This window comes from Hypanus sabinus, chromosome 14, assembly GCF_030144855.1.
Source record: "Hypanus sabinus isolate sHypSab1 chromosome 14, sHypSab1.hap1, whole genome shotgun sequence".
NCBI lineage: Eukaryota > Metazoa > Chordata > Chondrichthyes > Myliobatiformes > Dasyatidae > Hypanus > Hypanus sabinus.
The window spans coordinates 72,443,067-72,463,383 of NC_082719.1; the positions used below are offsets into that span (position 1 = coordinate 72,443,067).

A 20,317-nucleotide genomic window follows, 5' to 3' on the forward strand; every position below is an offset into this window, starting at 1 on the left:
CTTTGAAAGTTGCTCATTCGTTGTTGCTGCATTGTTTGTTTATTCACATGGAATTCTGTGGTTTGAAACCATTGCATTGAAGAATCTTAAAGTAAAGCACCAAATTAAAAGAAAACGGCAGGTTTGGATGCAGCTTTAGAAAATGTTGTTTCGAAAAATAGATGCCAGAATAAAACCTCATTAGATAGGGGACTGGTACTGTTTACAGCTGAAATGATTCTTTTATTCTAACTTCGCAATTTTTGTTGGCCATTACATTGAAATACCAGATACTGGATTGAGTGCACATGGAGAGGATGTTTCTATTATTAGGAGAAGGTTGAGGATCTGAAAGCACAGCCTCAGATTAAAAAAAAAATCCCTTTAAAACCAAGATGAAGAGGAATTTCTTCAGCCCGGGGGTGGTAAATCTGGAAAATTTGTTGCCGCAGAGGGCTCCGGAGGCTAAATCACTGGGTGTATTTAGGACAGAAGTCAATAGATTCTTGATTAGTAAGTGGTTTCAGGCCTATGAGGAGAAGGCAAGAAAATGGGTTTGAAAAGTTTAGGTATGATTGAATAATGGAACAGATTCAATGGACCAAATGGCCTAAATCTGCTCCTATACCTTATTGTACTACGATCTATGAAATATGTTGGTTTACTAGAACTAAATATTTCTTTGTCTGAATGAGATGAATCCCACCATTATGATCCTGTCAGCAATTTTCTCTAGACTACCCTAAGCTCATAATGTTGGAAACAAAATGATGTGCTGTTTGTGGTCTGATTATATTTAAAAACAAACTCATCGTTTCCATAGAAACCTATTTAAATATAAAATCTGGAGGCTGTTATTCTGCAGAAGCAGTTGTGAAACATTTAGAAGCGCCAGTAGGTGGCAGAAGCTGTCTTTCATTTGCACATATCGTGGGGCACAAATTGTCCTGGAACACTTGTGGTAAAGATACAATATATTGGCATTATTTTGCCAAAATTATTGGAAATATCAAAGTAGGTCACCAATCATGTTCTAGATTTTGTGCGTGTGAATAAAGTATAAGTTTCTCCTGATATTGTTTCTTTATCATCTCAAAATAAACTGCATTTTTCAATACACACAAGAAATACAGTGGAAATCCAGAGCAACATACACAAAATGCAGGGGGAACTCTGCAGGTCAGGCAACAACCATGGAAATGGATAAACCTTTTAGGCCAAGAGCCTTCATCAAGACTGGAGAGATTCCAGAATAAGAAGGTGGGGAGAGGGGAAGGGGAAGGAGGACAAGCAAGAAGGTAACAGGTGAAGCTGGGTGGATGGATAAATAAGAAGCTGGAAATGGTAAGTGGAAATGGGAAAAAGTCTGGAGAAGAAGGAATCTGATAGGAGAGGAGAGTGGATCATAGGAGAAAGGGAAGGAGGAGAGGCACCAGGAGGAGGTGATAGACACGCGAGAAGAGGAAAGAGCCCGGAGTGAGGAAATGAAGAGTAGGGAAGAGGGAGAATAGGGTACCAGAAGTTGGGCAAATTGATGTTTATGTCATCAGGTTGAAGGTTACCTAAATGGAATATGAGGTCCTGCTTCCCCAGCCTGAACATGGCCTTGTCATGACAGAAGAGGACTGATGTGCTAGAATGGGAATGAGAATAGGAATTGAGATGGGTGGCCACTGGAAAATTCCACTTTTTGTGGATGGAACTGAGGTGCTCAACAAAACAGTCCCCCAGTTGATGTCGGGTCTCACCAATGCAGAGGAGGCCACATCAGCGGCACTGGATGCAATAGACGACCTCAACAGATTTGTAGGTGAAGTGTTCCTTCATCTGGAAGGACTGTTTGGGGCCCTGATGAAGGTGTGGGAGGAGGAATATTTGAAAGCAGTTATATAATATAAAATTCAAATAAAGGAAATTTCAAGTAATAGCATCCCATGAATTAATTAAGTATAATGGTAAAGGGCCCTAACAGGATATAAGAGTTTGCAGGGTTGGAGGTGCAGTGTGTTCTCCCACCAGCTACAGAAGCAGCAGAGTAAAAAGAAACAGTGATTACAACACTGGGGTTTCCCTTGTCCTCTGCTTTAAAAGAAGGATGACCCTTACAACTTAGAGCAAGTGTGTGAAGAGACAAAGATTTTCTTCCCATTTTAATTCTAAAGAAAGAAAGTTACTTATTGAGAATCACAATCAAGTGAAAATCTGCAGATGCTGGAAGTCCAAGCTACACACACGTCAGGACTGATGAAGGGTCTCAGCTAAAATATCGACCACTCTTTTCCATAGATGCTGCCTGGCCTGCTGAGTTCCTCCAGCATTTTGTGTGTGTGTTACTAACTGTGAATGCACCTTTCTTTTTAAGACACTTTAAATGCTTTCTCTTTGACTAAGCTTTTGGTTATTTATCTTAATAACTTCTGAACGTGGCCTAGTGTTAATTTACAAACAGACTGTGTGACCAATTTGAATGTTAAGGGAATTAGATCAATGTACTGCTGTTCTATATTTATTGAGAAATTCCACAAGTATTATTTTGCTGCCAGAGTCTAGATACTGGGAACAGTTTTCCACAGCATTTTTGACCGCATTATCATTTGTTCTCCTTTTCAGTCCCTTTGTATTTGAATACCCTTCTATACATGAACTATCCCTTCCTCTTATATGTTTCAGAGACAGAAGTTCAGCAGGCATCTTGGGGGAGTGGAGAACTGTCACCAATTGTTCTCTCTGAAATATTCACAACTCCACGGCCAGGATCAGTAAACCTAAACCTATATCCTTTTCAAAGCCAAAGTCTCCAGGAACAAGACTCCAATCATGTTCAGCCATTCCGGATATGTGGCTCACATTATCCCCATACTTGATAGCAGTTTCCCAAAATAGACACTCTTATATTTCATTACAACAAGTTAGTTCCAGAAGGACAGAGAGAAAGCTTCAAGGACCTCCTCTTATCTTCCTTGAAAATTGTAAGATCTTCATCATGTCATGGCAACCCTGTACTCCAAGTAGAGAAAACACATTCAGGAAATTAGTAAACAGCTTGACAGGAAATAGTGGAACGAGCATGAATCCTTCCAAACAACCCATTAGTGGGAGAGTCTGAAAGTCGCACAGGGTCCTCAGTATGCACAGGGGATGCAACTCAGGCTCAATCCCACTGGAGAGTATGAGAAGTAGGAAGTAAAGGATCTCAAAGCTCAACAAGCAGATTCATATTGAGTATCACACAAAAAATGCTAGAAGAACCCAGCAGGTTAGGAAGCATCTATGATCGTCATCAGTCCTGAAAAAAAATAATAAATTGGTAAACCAATATCTGTGTCCCTTTCAAAACCAAAATTAAATAACTTCTGTATAAATTATTAGATCATTTCAAGTTGTTTGGATATACTGTAGATCTTGGTGGTCCCAGAAGGTTATATGTTATGTATTCAGCCTGAAATGTCGACTGTTGTTTTCCATAGATGCTGCATGACCTGCTAAGTTCCTGCAGCATTTTGTGTGTGTTACACTGGATTTGCAGCTTCTGAACAATCTCTTCTGTTTATTATTTTGAGTTTAATAGGTGAACTTCTTTATATTAAAATATTATTATTTATATTAAATATTATATTTTAAAAAGAACGTGCCTTTATCAATTAAGCTTAATTCTGTCTTAAAACTAAGGGCAGTAAAATATAATGCAAATGTATCAAGCATTCAATTAATACATTTTTTGTTGTAGTATACAATTAATTAAATATGAAAAGGTGCATCAATTGGTTTACAAAGGATTGTTTATAATCTCAATTAACTGTAAAGCAGTACTAACTTATATGAACCTGTATTTTCCATTAGTACCAAACAAAACCTTCCTAAATTATTGCAATGTGAATCAACACATTGTTCAGATTTTACAGGCTATAAAGCAGGTCTGATAGAAAATCAAGGGGATGTTAAACACAGACTGTGCAATGCACTGAATATAAAAGCATCATAGGTTAAACACACCATGCCATTCACTGTCAGACAGGTTGGTCTGACAGCTTGATCTTATTGCTTATCAAATCAAATTGCATATTGAATCAAATATTCAGAATTCAGATAAAAAAACAATGGTTTGAAACATATGCAGTAGTTTGTCTGGATGTTGCGTAACCAATCTGAGATTATACATAAGAATGTAAAAGAACGGATTGCTTGAGAAGTGAATTTGCAATCCATGAATATTGTATACTTGAAATGCTCCCTAATATAACTTAATTCCAGATTGAAATTTTTGATTCCACTTCTGAGAATGGTGACTCAAACTATGGTTGCAATTCTCGATGTGTTAGTAGCATCCTTACATCCTGCGCTTGGCTGTTTTTTCTACCAAAGTCCATTATCCAGATCTGCCACATAGGTGAGTATAGTACTCAACTATAAATTTAGGGTCATCAGCTAATATCTAGATATAATAAATTCAAATCCCTCCACAACAGCTTGAGATTCATTTTCAGTTTTAAAATGGATTTGAAATTAAAGAATTGGTATAACAGAAAACAAGAAATTAAGTCTGTCATTTGGCCCTTTATGCCTGCTATATCATTATATAAAATCTTGTGTTACCTTTTAAAATACCCCAAAAAGCTTAACATGAACAGCTGCATAAGAACACGGTACTGACACATATTTTAATCAGAAGACTGGTCAAAGAGGTGTATCACAAGGAACAGCTAAAGAACAAAAAAGGGAATGAGATGCAGAGGGTTTAGAAAGAGTATGTCAGAGCCTGTAGCCTCAACAGCTGAATTTACAACTACCTTTAACAGGGTGTATGGTGTGTCTAGGGAGGGGTAGCACCTCTGGTGGGGGGGCCTGTAGTGCCCTTTTCAGGGCAGCTTGTCCACCTTTGGTCCCCACCTGGCACTCAGCTCTCACCTGTGGCTCCAAGTGGCTGTAGCACACGCAGCGGCCACACTCCGATAAACCGTCTCGGCAGCCGGGCCAAACCAGGTGAGGGTAGCTGACAGGTCTTTGACCCTCAGTGAGGTAGGGGATCTGCCTAACCCAGCGTGTGAAGTCTGGCCATGGCAGATTGAGCAGAAGAGACTGATTAATGGTCCATCGGTATAAACCATAATCGTAACCTTATCCAAAGCAGGAATTTCCTTCCCAAATCTTTATGGTAATGAAACCTCTCTGAGTTTCATGTCAAAAAGCACAGCAATTTTACAGAAACCAAACAGCTAAACCATTTGAGGAGCATATTTACAAACTCCACTCCAGGAGGGTACTTTGGCAAAGTGCACTCAGAATTCAGAAGGTTATCTGTGTGACTCCTTCATTTATTATCAGTACAAATAATTGTGCACTAGAATTACCAACTGGCATTCCCAGTAGATGATGCTCTCAATCAGGTTCATTGGACTCATAATTAAATTAAAATTATACTGCATGGAAACAGCCCCATTTGCCCGTGTTTTTCCTGTATCCCTCTAGACCTTTCCTACTTGCCCAAATATCATTGAAGTATATTTAATTTGCTAGAACTTGCTTAGTCTAAAATTAAAGATCTGTAGATGTTATCTATAAAATAAGTCACATTTCTGAAAGGCTGTCATGGTGAACTTAGGGTAGGGTTTCTTTGCAATGTATACAATAATGAATGAAGTTGGGGCACTTCAGATCATAGCCTAAGAAATAGAACAAAGTTTGGCTTTAAAACCACAAGGTCCTGCAGTGACTTCTACATAGATCAGAGTATATCTGATTTTGGACACATCTCCACTTGATAACATTATTCATGATTTCACATGGTCCAGAGATCTATCTATCTCAGTCTTAAATTTGACACAGCATCCATACTTCTCTGATGTGAGTAGTTTCAAGTTCCTCGGTATACACATCACTGAAGATCTCACCTGGACTGTACGCTGTGTGAAAAAAAAACACAACAGCATCTCTTCCACCTTAAGCGACTGAAGAAATTCAGCATGAGCCCCCAGATTCCCAAGACCTTCTAAAGGGGCACCATTGAGCGCATTCTGACTGGCTGTATCACCGCCTGGTACGGGAACTGCACCAACCTTGATCACTGGGCACTGCAGAGAGGGATATGGACAGCTGGATGTGAACTTCCCTCCACTGAGGACATTTACAGCAGCAGAGGCACGAAGAAGGCCTGGAAGATCATCGGGGAACCAGTACCCCAACCATAAACTGTTTCAGCTGCTTCCGTCTGGCAAACATTACCGCAGCATTAAAGCCAGGACCAACAGGCTACAGAACAGCTTCTTTCTACAAGCCATTAGACTCATAAATTCACATGTCTGTACACTGTGATGGAGTCATAACGTAAAGATTTTTACTCCCTCATGTTGTGAGACAGATGTAAAATATAAATAAATAAAATAAATTTAAGGATACAACACTCAAAATAAAGAAATTCCTTTGGCTCAGTCAAAATGGTAACCCTTCTTCCAAAGAATATGCATCTTACTTCCAGATTCCCCTACCAGGGGAAACATCCTCACAGAAATTACTCTGAATTACTCTGCCAGGAAAAGATTTAAGGGTGTTCTCAAGGTTTTGCTTAAAGAGGTGTCAATTCCCCATGCTGGACCTATAGATCCCACAGTGGTCTCATCAGTCATCTCAGACTCCATAAAGTTGAGTAGAAACAAGCCATCCTTAATCCCAAGTGACCACTTCAGAAAAAGGACTTTGTTGTATATACTTAAGTACATCTTTCAGACTGTGGAGCAGACAACCACTTTCCTGCAAATCCTCCTCCCCCACTTCTGACTCCATTATCATCAACTTAAGCATATTGCTAAAGACAGCTGGTGGACATCTGTACAATTAGCACACCCCTTGATCACTACTTTTTAAAAACCGATGTTTACACCTCATCCGATCGCCACCTGAACTTGCTCCTTTCCACCATGTCACTGATACCTTGCATTCTAACTGGCTTGCTGCCTTTTCCTTCTCTCTTGTTGTGCCCCTGTTGAGCCATTTTACAAAAAGATGAAAGACTGAACCAGGTTGATTACAAAAGCTCGGGGGTGGGTGGAAGGAAGAAAAGGAAATAAGAATGAAGTGAGCATGAGAAAAAATAAATGTAATCCTTACAAAGCTTTTCTCTTCTTCCCAAATGTCAAAGATGAAGAGTATTCCAAACAAGTTCTATAGGCATAAGAATAGGAAAGTGATTGTAAATTGTAAAGGGGTCGGTGCCCTGATCAAAGACTAACATGGAAATTTACTGATGGAAGCATAAGGCAAGTCTGAAGAATTACATTAGTGTTTTACATGAAATTACAATAAGGAAGAAAATGGCACTTGAATCTCAGTAAAGAAAGATGTGATTGGGATTCTGGATGGGAATTTGCTTACAGATGCATTAGAAAGTTAGCTATGGGTAGAATTGAGTGGTGTTGCAACAATAACCTTGCAATCAATGCCAGTGAAACCAAGGAATTGATTATGGACTTCAGGAGGGGGTAGTCGAGGGATCACAAAATAGCCCTCGTTGAGGGATCAGCAGTGGAAAGGGTGAACAGTTTTAAGCTCCTGGGTGCACACATCTGTAAGATCTATCCTGGGCCCAACATATTAATGCAATTACAAAGGAAGTACAACAGTGGTTATATTCCATCAGGAGTTTGATGAGACTTGTAGGTAATCAAAGGTTCTGACAAATCTCTACAGATGTGCTGTGGAGAGCATTCTAACTGGTTGCATCACCGTCTGGTATGGAGGGGCCACTGCTCAGGATTGGGAAAAAAAGATCAAAAGGGTTGCAAATTCAGCTAGTTCCATGACGGGCATCGAGGCCATCTCTAAAAAGCAGCATATATTATAATGGACCCTCATCATCCTGGGCACGCTCACTTCTCATTGCTACCACCAGGAAGGAGGGACAGGAGCCTAAAGACACACATGTAGTGTCTTGGGAATAGCTTCTTGCCCTTCATCCATATATTTCTGAATTGACAGTAAAGACAAGTGCACAACCTCAGTATCTTTAAAAAAAGTGCTCTCTTCTTGCGCCACTTACTTGACGTACATAGTAATTTATAATTTAATATAATGTATTATATATTGAAATATACAGTTTCCACAAAACAACAAATCTCACAACATATGCCAGTGACATTAAACTTGATTCTGATTCTGATTAAGTCACCTGGTCTCTGAGGGAAGGGAAAAAGGGAATCAGGAAAACCTTATTGGAAACTTCTAAGTTCCATTGATTCAGGGGTGGTGCCCGAGGACTGGAAAATTATAATTATTATACTGATGCTCAAATAAGTGTGTAGGAATTAAAACAGTAACTGCAGACTAGTATATCTAACAGAATCAGCATTTGCAGTAACACGTGTAAGTGAATTAAAGTAAGTGGTATGAGTTTGTGGAAGGCAACTTGTGTCTGACTAATTTGTAAGTGTTTTGATTAACTGAATGAAAGAGTCAATGAGTGAAATATGGTAGACTTGCTACATACAGATTTATAAAAGGCGGATGATAAGGAGCCTGTTGACAAACTCGAAGGCACAGAATAGAAGGAGCTGCAAAAGCATAGACTGAATGATAGGAAACAGAGTAACAGCAAAGGTGTTGCTTTTGACTGGTGGGACATGTATTGTGAAATTATCCAGAGTAATTGTTTCTCCTAATACAAATGAATGAATTGAACCTGGGTGTACTATTTCCAGTTTTCAAGATAAAGCAGAATTTTAAGATAGAGTGAACTGTGTGGAGGACAGCAGCAAAGTTCAAGGTGGTCTAGAGAGTTTGTACAATAGCTGAATAGTTGGCAGATTAAAATTTATTGCTGAGAAATGTAAAGTGTTACATTTTGGTAGGGAGAATAAGGAGAGACAATTTAAACTGGAAAATACAGTTCAAGAACAAAATCAGAGAGATCTAAGAACATAAAGTGGAAGTGAAGTTCAAGAGAATGGTTAAAAAAGTATATGGGGCCCTAAGCTGTGTGAATGGACTGGAGATACAGGAGCAAGGAAGCTGAGAAAACCTTCACAAACCACAGTTCTTGTCCTTTTCTAGGCTCCACACTTTAAAGAAAATGTGAAGACTTTGGAGACAATGCCAAAGAGACTTCACAAACTTACTCCAGTGATTCAAGACTTCAGTTATATGAATAGACTGAAGAGATTTGCTTATTCTTAAACAGTGAAGTTTTCGAGGAGAAAGATTGGAGATATTTTAACTCATTCTCGTAAATGTCAGACTAGATGGAAAGGAATTATTACAATTAACAGAAACATCTAGAGTTATGGGACATGATATTAAGTAGATTGACAAAAGAACCAATAGAGATAGGAGGAGTTTATTTTTAGTATACCATTTTGGGCAAGTGCTTTATCAGAAATAATTTTCAGGGCTATGGAAGGAGGATTCCATTGATCTAGCATAGAACTGGCATAGGTTTGACAGCCAAATGGCCTTGATTCTTACTGTAGAAATTCAGTGATCCTGAGTTCTTCAGACATAAGACTGATTGACTGAACCCAGGTTTTGATGACAGGCTGAAAAGTCCAACTTCTAGTCATCAAGCTCACAGCCATTCATTTCAATCAGCAAAATACTTTGGACACTGGAAAAGTAAAATAAACACCGAAATGCTAGAAATACTCAAGAGGGCAGGCAGTATCCATAGGACATAAAACAGAGTTAAGACTTCACGCTGATGACCTATCAACCATTCTGGACAAAGTTAGAAATGTAAGCTTTGAGGTATGAGAAAAGAAACATATGCAAAGGTGAAAAAGTTTTTTTAACTGGATTGAACAATAGAATTGCAAGGCTTTATGCCAGGCCGTGCTCCAAGTTCCAAACGAAGTAAGCCTCACTCTACTCTGATTGCGTGTTTCTTTCTGTGGTTAAACATCGCAGCATCTGCACAGTCGCTATGCTTGGCCTCCCATTTACTTACTTTGGTGTTCATGTGTTACTTGAGCAGTTTTGAAGTAAACCTAAATCTAATCAAGTTTGGTATATTACTGCCTGCCTTTCCATTTTCATTATCACAGTGGGGAAAAATGAATCTCTGCTGGAGAAAAGCACACAAAGCAGCTGGGCTGCAAATTCTGCTTTTGCTGCTGAATCTGTTTGCTCCTCATGCTCAGAGAGATGGCAAATGTTGTGTAAGATGCTTCATTTTTTTTGTTGTGTGCGTTATTGAGTGATGCAGTGAGCATTCAATTAGAGTGGGATTCCAGCTGCAGGCAATTAAAAATTGTGATCCAAATAACTATTTAGTCTCCTTGCAGAGAAATACAGAAACAAATGTATAATTGCATGTGATTATGACACATTACAAAACTGCCCCTTGAGGATAAAAGAACACAAATTATTTCATTTGTGGCGTGAAAATTTTCCCAACTTCATTAGCATAAGATCAACAAATTCATGCCTTTCCTTTGCTGTAGATGAGAAACTGTCGCGTTTTATTTGGGCAATATTGAAAAGCTGTCAATTAACACAGACTCATTGATGTTTATGTACAAATGTGTGAGGCTATAATAATAACATTAGGGTGTAGTTATATTAAAACTAGAGGATTATGCTGGAGAGCATCCCACTCTCTTCCCATTTCAGTTGTGATAAAATACCAATGTTGCTCAGGATTTCCACCCATCTCAGTCAATCAGGATATTTCTTTGGGAAGTGCCTTTCACAAATGAGGCTGCCATTTCAGGCAGCTGAGCGCTGAGCAGAGACGGCATTGTCTAAAGCAAACTAGCCAATGGAAACAACTGCTTCCCCGGTTGCTCCAGTGGTGCAGCTGTCCCTCCAGCCCTGCCGTTCACTTTAAATGCATTCTGCCAGTGACCCCATAGCAGACATTTACAGATTTCCATCGCATGGTTTATAATGTCTTTGTATAATAAGCACCATCATTTTGTGAAGCTGCCTTTCACTTTGACTTGAACAAGTGCTATATGCAAGATTGGTTAATTAGCCATGAAATATAGATAGCAAGTTGCTAATGAGTCATAAGGATTCTAGGTCAACTGGCATATCCATTGGACAAACTGCCTAGTGGGGGATGAAATAGAACAATGAAATATGAATAGCAATTGCATTTTTTGATAAAAGCAACTGCTGGAAATTAGAAATGAAAACAGAAAGTCTGGATACTCTCAGTAGGTCAGGCAGCATGGGTGGAAAGAGAAACAGGATTAATGGCTCAGGTTAATATAAATATCAAGCCAGTTTATATAAAAATATGTCATCTAATTGTACAAAGGCAACTAAAATAAGTAGAGCAATTTTTGTTTAAAGTCGCAAAGGTCCCCACTGAGACTGATTTGCATGTTTATTATCAATAATGACATGGTTCAGTTTTGAATCCTGGTGAATTAAAGGCTCCCCCCACCCCCCGCAATGATTGGACTGTACAAGAACTATCCGATAACTGGGTTTAAATGTTGGGAACATAATTTACCTCCAGCAACAACTCAAAATGATCAGCAGTGGACCAGAAAATGAAGATCCCGTGTACGTAATGGATTCTGAATCACTGATGGCCAATTACATACTAATGAGTACTAAGACCGATGCCTTCAGTTATCACAGCAGAGCTTACATAGTTAGTCTTCAGTGTACACTGTCCACTGGCAGTGGGCAATATTTTCCAATACTATAGATTTATGCTTTCTCTTAATCATTAAGACCTTGGACCTCTATGCACCCAACAGATGGCTCATGCTGAGCCCTTTTGCCATGCTATTCAATGTAAGAAGGAAGCTGAAGTACTTATTCAATACAGTCTTCACCATCTGACTTTATTTGTAACCATTTACAACTTCAATGATATGAAGAGAATTTATTTAGACATGGCTGCTCTTTTGTTTTGTTTGCAGGTGTCCCTGTTCTATAATAGTGATCACAGCACAAACGGCTGAGGGGTCATGAAAGCACCTCTACCAAAATAGCCATTTCCTAATGATTATTCTGAAATTCTGTATGAAAGAATCTGTAAAAATATTATGGATTATTAAAATATGCCCATTCAAGCTCTGCAATAATTTTGTGTAGAAAAGCAGACTGCCATTTGGAAAGCATCCTCTAGGAGGCGCTGTTGGCCAGTGATGTTCCAGCTGACAGACCCCTGACGATAAAACCTTCAAAGTAATGCAGAAAAGACATTTGCACTAATGAGCCAATTTGCCATTCAAACTGCAATTCCAACTGACCAGTTGTACGTTTAAGTGGCCTTCCTCTTGAGGGAAATCTTCTTTTGATTAACAGTCATTGTTTGAGAGTAGCCTGAGTTCTGATATTTTTGTTTCTTTTCTCATCTGGTTCTCGTCCTTAAGGTTCAGGCCGATGCAGACTGGATTATGTTGTTTACATTATTCACACCACTCCACTCTGTTCCTGGCTCATTGGGACATGAACGTTCTCTCACAGCCTTCGGAAGTTCCACATATGATTAAAGTTTATCCTAAATATGTCAAAAAGGTTTGATTCAAGCGCATGATTAGATATCGCAGACCAATTGTTTCCTTACTTTTAAAGAACAAATTGGTGGGAAAAAAATCTGTTAAAATTATTTGGTCGCATTATATTACTTCATACTAAATATTGTAAATTTTGTTTATCCTTAATTCTCTCAATTAACTAAATTGGGAAAGCACTATAGGATTTAATGTAATCCAGTGCTACAATTTATTGACAGGAAGTTACCTAATTCTCATAAAAGTGAATAATGGGATTTTTAGACTTCATTAAGTTATGTAAGTAAGATGTAAGATGTAAGTTATGTAAGATTTAAGTAAGTGGATGTTACGGCCTGCTCATGAAAGTAGCTGAAGAATGAAACGGGAGTCCTTCTGCAGAATAATTTAGACAAAAAGTTGCCAATGTGGAATTTAGATCCTGCTCAGCTATTTGTAACCATGATAAAAACTGTCCACTGTATGGATTAAAATAATTCAAAATTAATGATTCTCAAAGTTTAAAGTTAACTTATTCTCGAAATACATATGCAGTATGTCACCCTGAGATTTACTTTCTTGTGGAATAGATCCAAGAACAATAATAGAATCAATGAAAGGCCACGCCCAACAGGGTGGACAAACAACCAGTGTGCAAAAGACAAGAAATTGTGCAAAAACAAAAGAGAAAAATAATCATTATTATTAAATATCAATAAATATTGAGAACATTAGATGACAAATCCTTGACAGTGAGTCCATAGGTTGTGGGAACAATTCTGAGTTGGGGTGAGTGAAGTTGAAGGAAGTTACCCCTCTGGTTCTCGAGCCTGATGGCTAAGGGATGACTGCCCCTGAACCTGGTAGTGCAAGTCCTGAAGCACCTGCATCTTCTTGCTGATGGCTGCAATTGAAATGACTGATGATGGAAGCTGGCTGTATAGATGTGCTCATTGGAAGGAGGACGTTATCTGCGATGGCCTGGGTTGTATCATCTACTTTTTGTAAGATTTTTCATTCAAGGGCATCGGTGTTTCCATACCTGGCTGTGATGCAACCAGTGAATATACTCTCCACTACATATCTATAGAAGTTTGTCAAGATTTAGACATCATGCTGAATCTTCACAAACCTCTAAGGAAGTCGAGGCACTGTTGTGGTTTCTTTGTAATTGCACTTATTCACTGGGCCCAGGACAGGTCCACTGAACTGATAACATGGAATTTGAAGTTGCTGGCCCTCTCCATCTTTGATCCCCTGATGAAGTCTGGCTCACGGACCTCCGCTTTCCAATCAGCTCCTTTGTCTTGCTGACATTAAGTGAGAGGCTGTTGGTGTGGCACCACCAGGTTTTCAATCTCCCTCCTACTTGCTTATTCATCATCACCTTTGGTTCTGCCAGTGATAGTGGTGTTACCAGCAAACTTGAACATGGTATTGGAGTGATGCTTAGCCACACAGTCATATGAGGAAGACAAGTAGACCAGGGGGCTAAGTACACAGCCTTTCATGTCAAATGAGCCACAATGAAAATCTGAAAAGTTCATGAAATATGCTTCCATGATAACTATTACATTCTGTATTTTTCTTACCCTGAGTGGTTATACATTTATGAAAATATGTGGCAATATTCTAAACACTCATCTAATACATTTTACTAAAGATGGCACAACAAAAAGCTAAAATGGATTCTGTCAGAAAAATGCACTTATTGCACATTGCAGTCATGTTGTCCATGTCACTTTTTTTCAGTTTACCAGATGCATGAGTTTTTGTCGTGAACATTTGAATGAAAGAGACCATTTTCATTCTGAATTTGTGTCTCCCAAACCAGTCTTACATCTTTTAAGATGTTAGATGAAAGACTTGTGAAGCTTAGCGGCGCACTATTTGCTGATGAACGACTGTTCCTACCTGCTTTTTCTAATACTGCATAGTAAAGAACTAGGCTGAGTGGGGGTGAATGAAAATAACGTCAAACTTTTAAGTGACCATTACTGATCTGTAGTGACTTGTCTAATCAACATGTGGTAATAAAAAATGTTCTGACTTGCTACAGCCTGAATGGACTAAGACCCATTTAACGTGACTCTAATTCTATGAAATGTTCATAATAGGTATATTAGGAGCCTGAGAGGAGAGGTAGAGAAGTCACAGTGTATTTGGAATATTTGCAAAGCCCTTATGCTATCTTTAAGGCAGCTTCTGCTGAGCAGAGCTGAGTGAGTATCATTTTTCCTCAACAGCGCCCGACAATAGATTGTGGCTAAAGCTGACAAGGCCCTGGGGAGACAGTGGTGCCCTCTACCAACATATGGTCTGAGAAAGGTCTCATAACGGTTACAAGACACTCAGATGGGATTTACATTCTATATCTTTGCAGGTCTTATGCATATTCCCCTGGAAGGTACAATTAGCTTTACTATCTTATTTTTAGTTATTTTGCTAATGCAACATTAATAAGTCAGTTGTTCAGAAAGGCACAACTGACCATATTTTAACAGCAGTGCTGTAATACTTCACTGATGGAAGTGATCTTCAAGTATATTTTTTGATGAGCTTTGACTTATATAACTCCTAGTATATAGAAGCTAAAATTGTCAGCATTATTTCTCTTCAGAACTCTAGAAAATATTTCCCATTTCTGAGCATTAAGGGGAATGCTTGCTATTTGCAAATTCACATAAATGAAGCATTACATATTCTGTAAACTGTTTCCATACTATTATCAATGTTACTTCCTTCTCACAAGCCTCCACTTCCATTTAACATGTTGCTCATTCCAGTAACTTTTCAAATAACTTTTCATTAATATATAAGAAAAAATTATTAACAATTTCAGAAAATGTTTAAAATTTTGAAGGATTTGCTCATCTTTTCTGAAAACATTGTCTTTGTATAAAGAGCAACAGAACACAAGCACATTTACCTGAACAGATTCTAGGCCCAGCACTTTGTATGTAATTTAAGAAATCTTACAGACCTTGAGCCTGAAATTGGACCGACTGGCACCTTTCTTCTGTGCGAATCATGCGTAGAAGTGATGTAACCTGGGTTGAGATGCTCCAGTGATTATTTCCAGGTGAAAGTACACTCAGCTGAAAATTATACCTGGCTTGACGCTTTCTTTAGCATTGGCTCGACACCTAAAAATGTCACTGGCTGTAAATCATTTTCTTGTATATATTAATAAAAACAATTAAAAATGTATTGAACTGAGCTTCATGTTTATAGAAGTGGAGGCTTACAGGAAGGAAGTCACTTACTAATATAAACTGGAATGTCTAAGTAGGCCCTGTGAAATTAAGAATCAAAATGCACTGTTTAGTTGTATTTACGTCCAATTAAAGGAGATGAGATTGCTCAGTCTCAGAACAGACTGCAGGGCTGCTCAAACACTTTCCTCAGTTCACAGACTTGAACTGGACTCCTTCTGGCTCCCAGCCCCTCCGGTAGTTACTCAGTGGATGCCTCTGTCATGACACAATTGGCAGCTTTCCATTGCTTGAAGTGGCAATGGCTGGCCACGCAGGGTAGGCTGGGGAACCAGCAGCACACAGCACTAAACTCAGTGGGATCTTCAACGGCTGCGTATCCAACTGACCCTCTCTGATCAACAATGCAGCCACAGGCTCAGCTCTTCCAAGAAGTTCAATGGGAAAACTTGCAGGCTGGGCTGTAGGGTGACACAACAGCATAGCAGGTATTACTGTAAAGCTACCACAGCATCTGTAACCTGGGTACAATTCCAACGCTGCCTTAAGGAGATTGCCCATTCTCTCTGTGACCATGTGGGTTTCATCTTGGTCCTCTGGTTTCCTCCCAAGGATTGTGGGCATGCTACGTTGGTGCTGAAAGCATGGCAACATTTGTGGGCCCCAGAATATCCTCAGACTGTGTTGGTCATTGAAGTAAGTGTTGCTTTTCACTGTATATTTTAATGTTTCATTTGATACCTAATGCTTATCTCTATAGTAAAGAAGGTAACATTATGCTAGCATTAATTTTGACTAGAATATAAAAGTAAGTATGTACTTAAGTCTTATTAGACCACATTTGGAATATTGTGAGCAATTTTGGCCCTTGTTTCTAAGGAGACCATTCGGAGAAGGTTCACAGAAATGATCCTGGGAATGAAAGGTGAATTGTATTACATTTGACGGCCCTGGGCTATATTTGATGGAATTCAGAGAGTTGATGGGGGGGGGGATCTCATTGAAACCTTCTGAATATTAAAAAAGCTGGATAGAATGAACAGGAAGAGAATGTTTCCACTAGCATGGAAGTCTAAGATATAAAGGCACAACTTTGGAATAAAAGGGCATCCCCTTTAAACTAAAAGGAGGAGTTTCTTCAGCTAGAGGGTACTGAGTCTGGAATTCATTGATTGCTATTGTCACAGAAGTCAAAGTAAAGGAACTCACCTCCATGCAAATAAGGTGTCTGGAAGGCACTGTGCAAATAAAGTGCCCTGGCTGTGGAGGCCAAATCATTGGGTTCACGTAAAGCAGATTGGTAAAAGGGTTAAGGATTACTGGATCAATGCAGGAAAATGGCGTTTTAAAAAATCAGCCATGTTGAAAGTACAGCAGATATGCTGGCCTGAGTGGTCTGATTCTGTTCCTATATCTTGTTGTACTAAAACTTTCTGCTTTAAGAGAAGTTTGGATGAATACATAGATGGGATGGGTATATGGGGCAATGGTCTAGGTGTGAATTGATGGGAATGGGCAGAATAACAGCTTGGCACAGACTAGATGGGCCAACAGGCCTGCTTCTATGCTGTAGTGTATAAGGTATGGATCTATTTTTTCAGAGCAATGACTCCCCCCTTAGCACTATTTATTGACCTGTTGTCTTTGTATGCACATTGTCACTCTCGCTCTCACTACAATGTGAATACACCAGCTGAAGCCAGCTTCTGAGTCTGCTTTTATTTAATCAAAATGTAGCTGTGCACCGACACAACAAATTGTCAATGAGTGTCCTGAATGTCAGAAAATATCGCCACTGCACTGACAGTTATGGAACGAAATAGCGTGAGTTAAACAAAAGGCCGTCATGGATGCTAACAAGGCATGAGCCACAGTGAAAGACCATAGACCATGACATAGGAGCAGAATTAAGCCATTCAGCTCATTGAGTTTGTTCCAGCATTACATCATGGCTGATCACTGATCCCATTTAATCCCATACACCTGTCCTGTCACCATATTTCCTGATGCCTGACCAATCAGGAAACTATCAACTTCGCTTTCAATGTGGACTTAGCTTCCACTGCAGTCTGTGGCAGAACATTCCACAGATTCACCAATCCATGGCTAAAAAAAATCCTTCTTACTTCTGTTCTAAAATGTCACCTCTCAATTTTGAGGCTGTGCCCTCTAGTTCTGGATACCCTCACCTGAGGAAAGGTCCACTCCACATCCACCTTATCTAGTCCTTTCGACATTCGGTAGGTTTGAATGAGATTCCTATGCATTTTTCTAAATTCCAGTGAGTACAGGCCCAAAGCTGCCAAATGTTCCTTAAATATTAACCAGTTCATTCCTGGAATCATCTTTGTGAACCTCCTCTGGACTCTTTCTGCTGACAACACATCCCTTCTGAGATATGGGGTCAAGAACTGTTGACAATCCTCCAAGAGCGGCCTGACTAGTGTCTTAAAAAGCTTCAGCATTATGTCCTTGTTTTTATATTCTATTCCCCTTGAAATAAATGCCAACGTTGCATTTTCCTTCTTTATCATAGACCCAATCTGGGAATTAACATTCTCGGAGTCTTGCACGAGGACTCCTATGTCCCTTTGAAACTTTGATGTTTGAATTTTCTCCCCATTTAGATAATAGTCCACACTATTGTTCCTTTTACTAAAATGTGTTATCATACATTTTCCAACACTATTTTCCATCTGCCACTTTTTTGCCCATTTTAAGTCCTGCTATCATTGCATTGGTTCCCCAGCACTACCTACCCTTCCACCTATCTTTGTATCATCTGCACACTTTGCCACAAAGCCATCAATTCTATTATCTAAATCACTCCATTGTGATACAGATACATGTGATTGTATCTTCTCCCTCTTCCCCCTTCTCCCTCTCAGATTGCAGGATGAATACAATCATATTATGATCACTGCCTCCTAAGAGTTCCTTTACGTTAAGCTGAGTAATAAAATCTAGGTTATTATGCAACGCCCAATCGAAGAAAGCCTTTCCTCAAGTAGGCTCAAGCACAAGCTGTTCTAAAAAGCCATCTTGCTGGCATGCAGCAAATTCCCCCCTTCCAATTTGACACCAACCTGATTTTCCGAATCTCTTTGCATATTGAAATCCACCATTACAATATAAGCATGTGTGCTTCTATTTAATCAATATGTAGTTGTGCACAGGCACAACGTAGTGTTCTATAACTCTTTTGCTTACTGCCATGCTATGACTGCATTCTCTTGAAAATCATGGTCACACTGAATCTTACCACAGATTCTTTCCAAACAGCCATGGTAGTTCCATGCCACGTTTCCCACTTTGCTGCTTAACCTTGCTTTCTCGGCATTGGATGTGCACCTAACAATGTCACTATACACTACATGTTGTCCTGTTTAACAATATAAATTGGAACTTCTTAGTATAACCTGTGTCAATCAAGTACCCCAAACTTTATTAACAAATAACTTTCTCTTTCTTTCTGTCATTCTGCCAAGGAGTATGTGAAGTGAAATATTAACTCAGCTCCACTTTCTGAAGTTGCTGGCTGCCAGAATGGGGAATGAAAAATGAAAAAAGGAGAGAGGTGGGAGAGAGATTATTGGAAACTGGAGGAATTTATGTTCCCATTCTGGCTACCCTCTCACCTCTCCTCATCTTCTCCTTCCTTTTCTTCTATGGTCCACTGTCCTCTCCAATCAAATTTGTTCTTCTTCAGCCCCTACCTCTTCCACCTATCCCTTCCTAGTTACTTATATCAGCCTTCTCCCCCACCCACTGATTTTCCTCCTCATCTGGCCTCACCTATCATATACCAGCTTCTACATATTCTTCTCTCTGGACCTTCAGACTTCTGACCCCTTTCTTTTCAGTCATGACGAAAGGCTGCACCCTACAATGTCAACTGTTCATTCTCCTCCACGGATACACCCTGACGTGTTATGTTCCTGCATTTTGAGATTGCAGCTCTCTCGGCCATTTGCGAAGGTGCTAAAAGCATACATGTTCTTCTACATTCTTCTTGAGCCCTTTCTGGAAAAACAGGAACAGATATAGGCAATAAACACTAGTGATTCTGAAGATGCCAGAAATCCAGAGTAACAGACACAAAATGCTTGAGAAACTCAGCAGGTCGGGCAGCATCTATGGAAATGAATAAACAATGGACATTTCAGGCTGAGCCTCTTCATCAGACCCTTCAAAGGAAAGGGGAGTATGGCAGAACAAAAAGGTAGAGATGGAAAGGAGGATAGCTCAAAGGTGGTAGGTAAAGCCAAGTGGTTGGGGTAGGGGAATGAAGTAAGAAGCTGAGAGGTGAGAGGTGGAAAAGGCAAAAGGTTGGAGAAGAAGTAATCTGATAGGAGAGCAGAGCAATGGATAAAACGGGAGGAGAGGCACCCGGAGGGGGTGTGACAGGCAAATGAGGAGAAGTGGTACAGTAGAAGGCCAATTGAAGAAGAGTGAAAGGAGAGGGAGAAAAATACTGTAAGTTGGAGGAACTCCTGTTCACAGAAAAGGAGCGTAAAATATAGAAATAGAAGTCATTCAGGCAAATCTGATCAATTGAATGCGATTTTGAGACAACCTATAATGTATAAGTTTGCTGAACAACTGAATAAATCTGCAATGGTTTGGTAAACTGCTAAATTCTTTTCTGAGAAGGACTTGTTCATCTTTGTGAACAGAACACATGGA

The 20,317-nt window shown here is 39.5% G+C and overlaps 1 long non-coding RNA gene across 5 annotated transcripts in view; it reads right to left on the reverse strand.

The window, feature by feature from the left end:
• LOC132404435 (uncharacterized) overlaps nucleotides 1-15,454 on the reverse strand; it is a 41,347-nt gene extending 25,893 nt beyond the window's left edge. For 3 of the 5 annotated variants that reach the window (XR_009515540.1, XR_009515539.1, XR_009515536.1), the window contains exon 1: nucleotides 15,400-15,454. This is a non-coding gene — a long non-coding RNA (uncharacterized LOC132404435). Of the gene's footprint in view, nucleotides 1-12,173; nucleotides 12,413-15,345 lie in introns of those variants that run through there. The other 2 variants (XR_009515538.1, XR_009515537.1) reach the window with 2 other exon arrangements.
• Nucleotides 15,455-20,317: the final 4,863 nt, after the last annotated feature.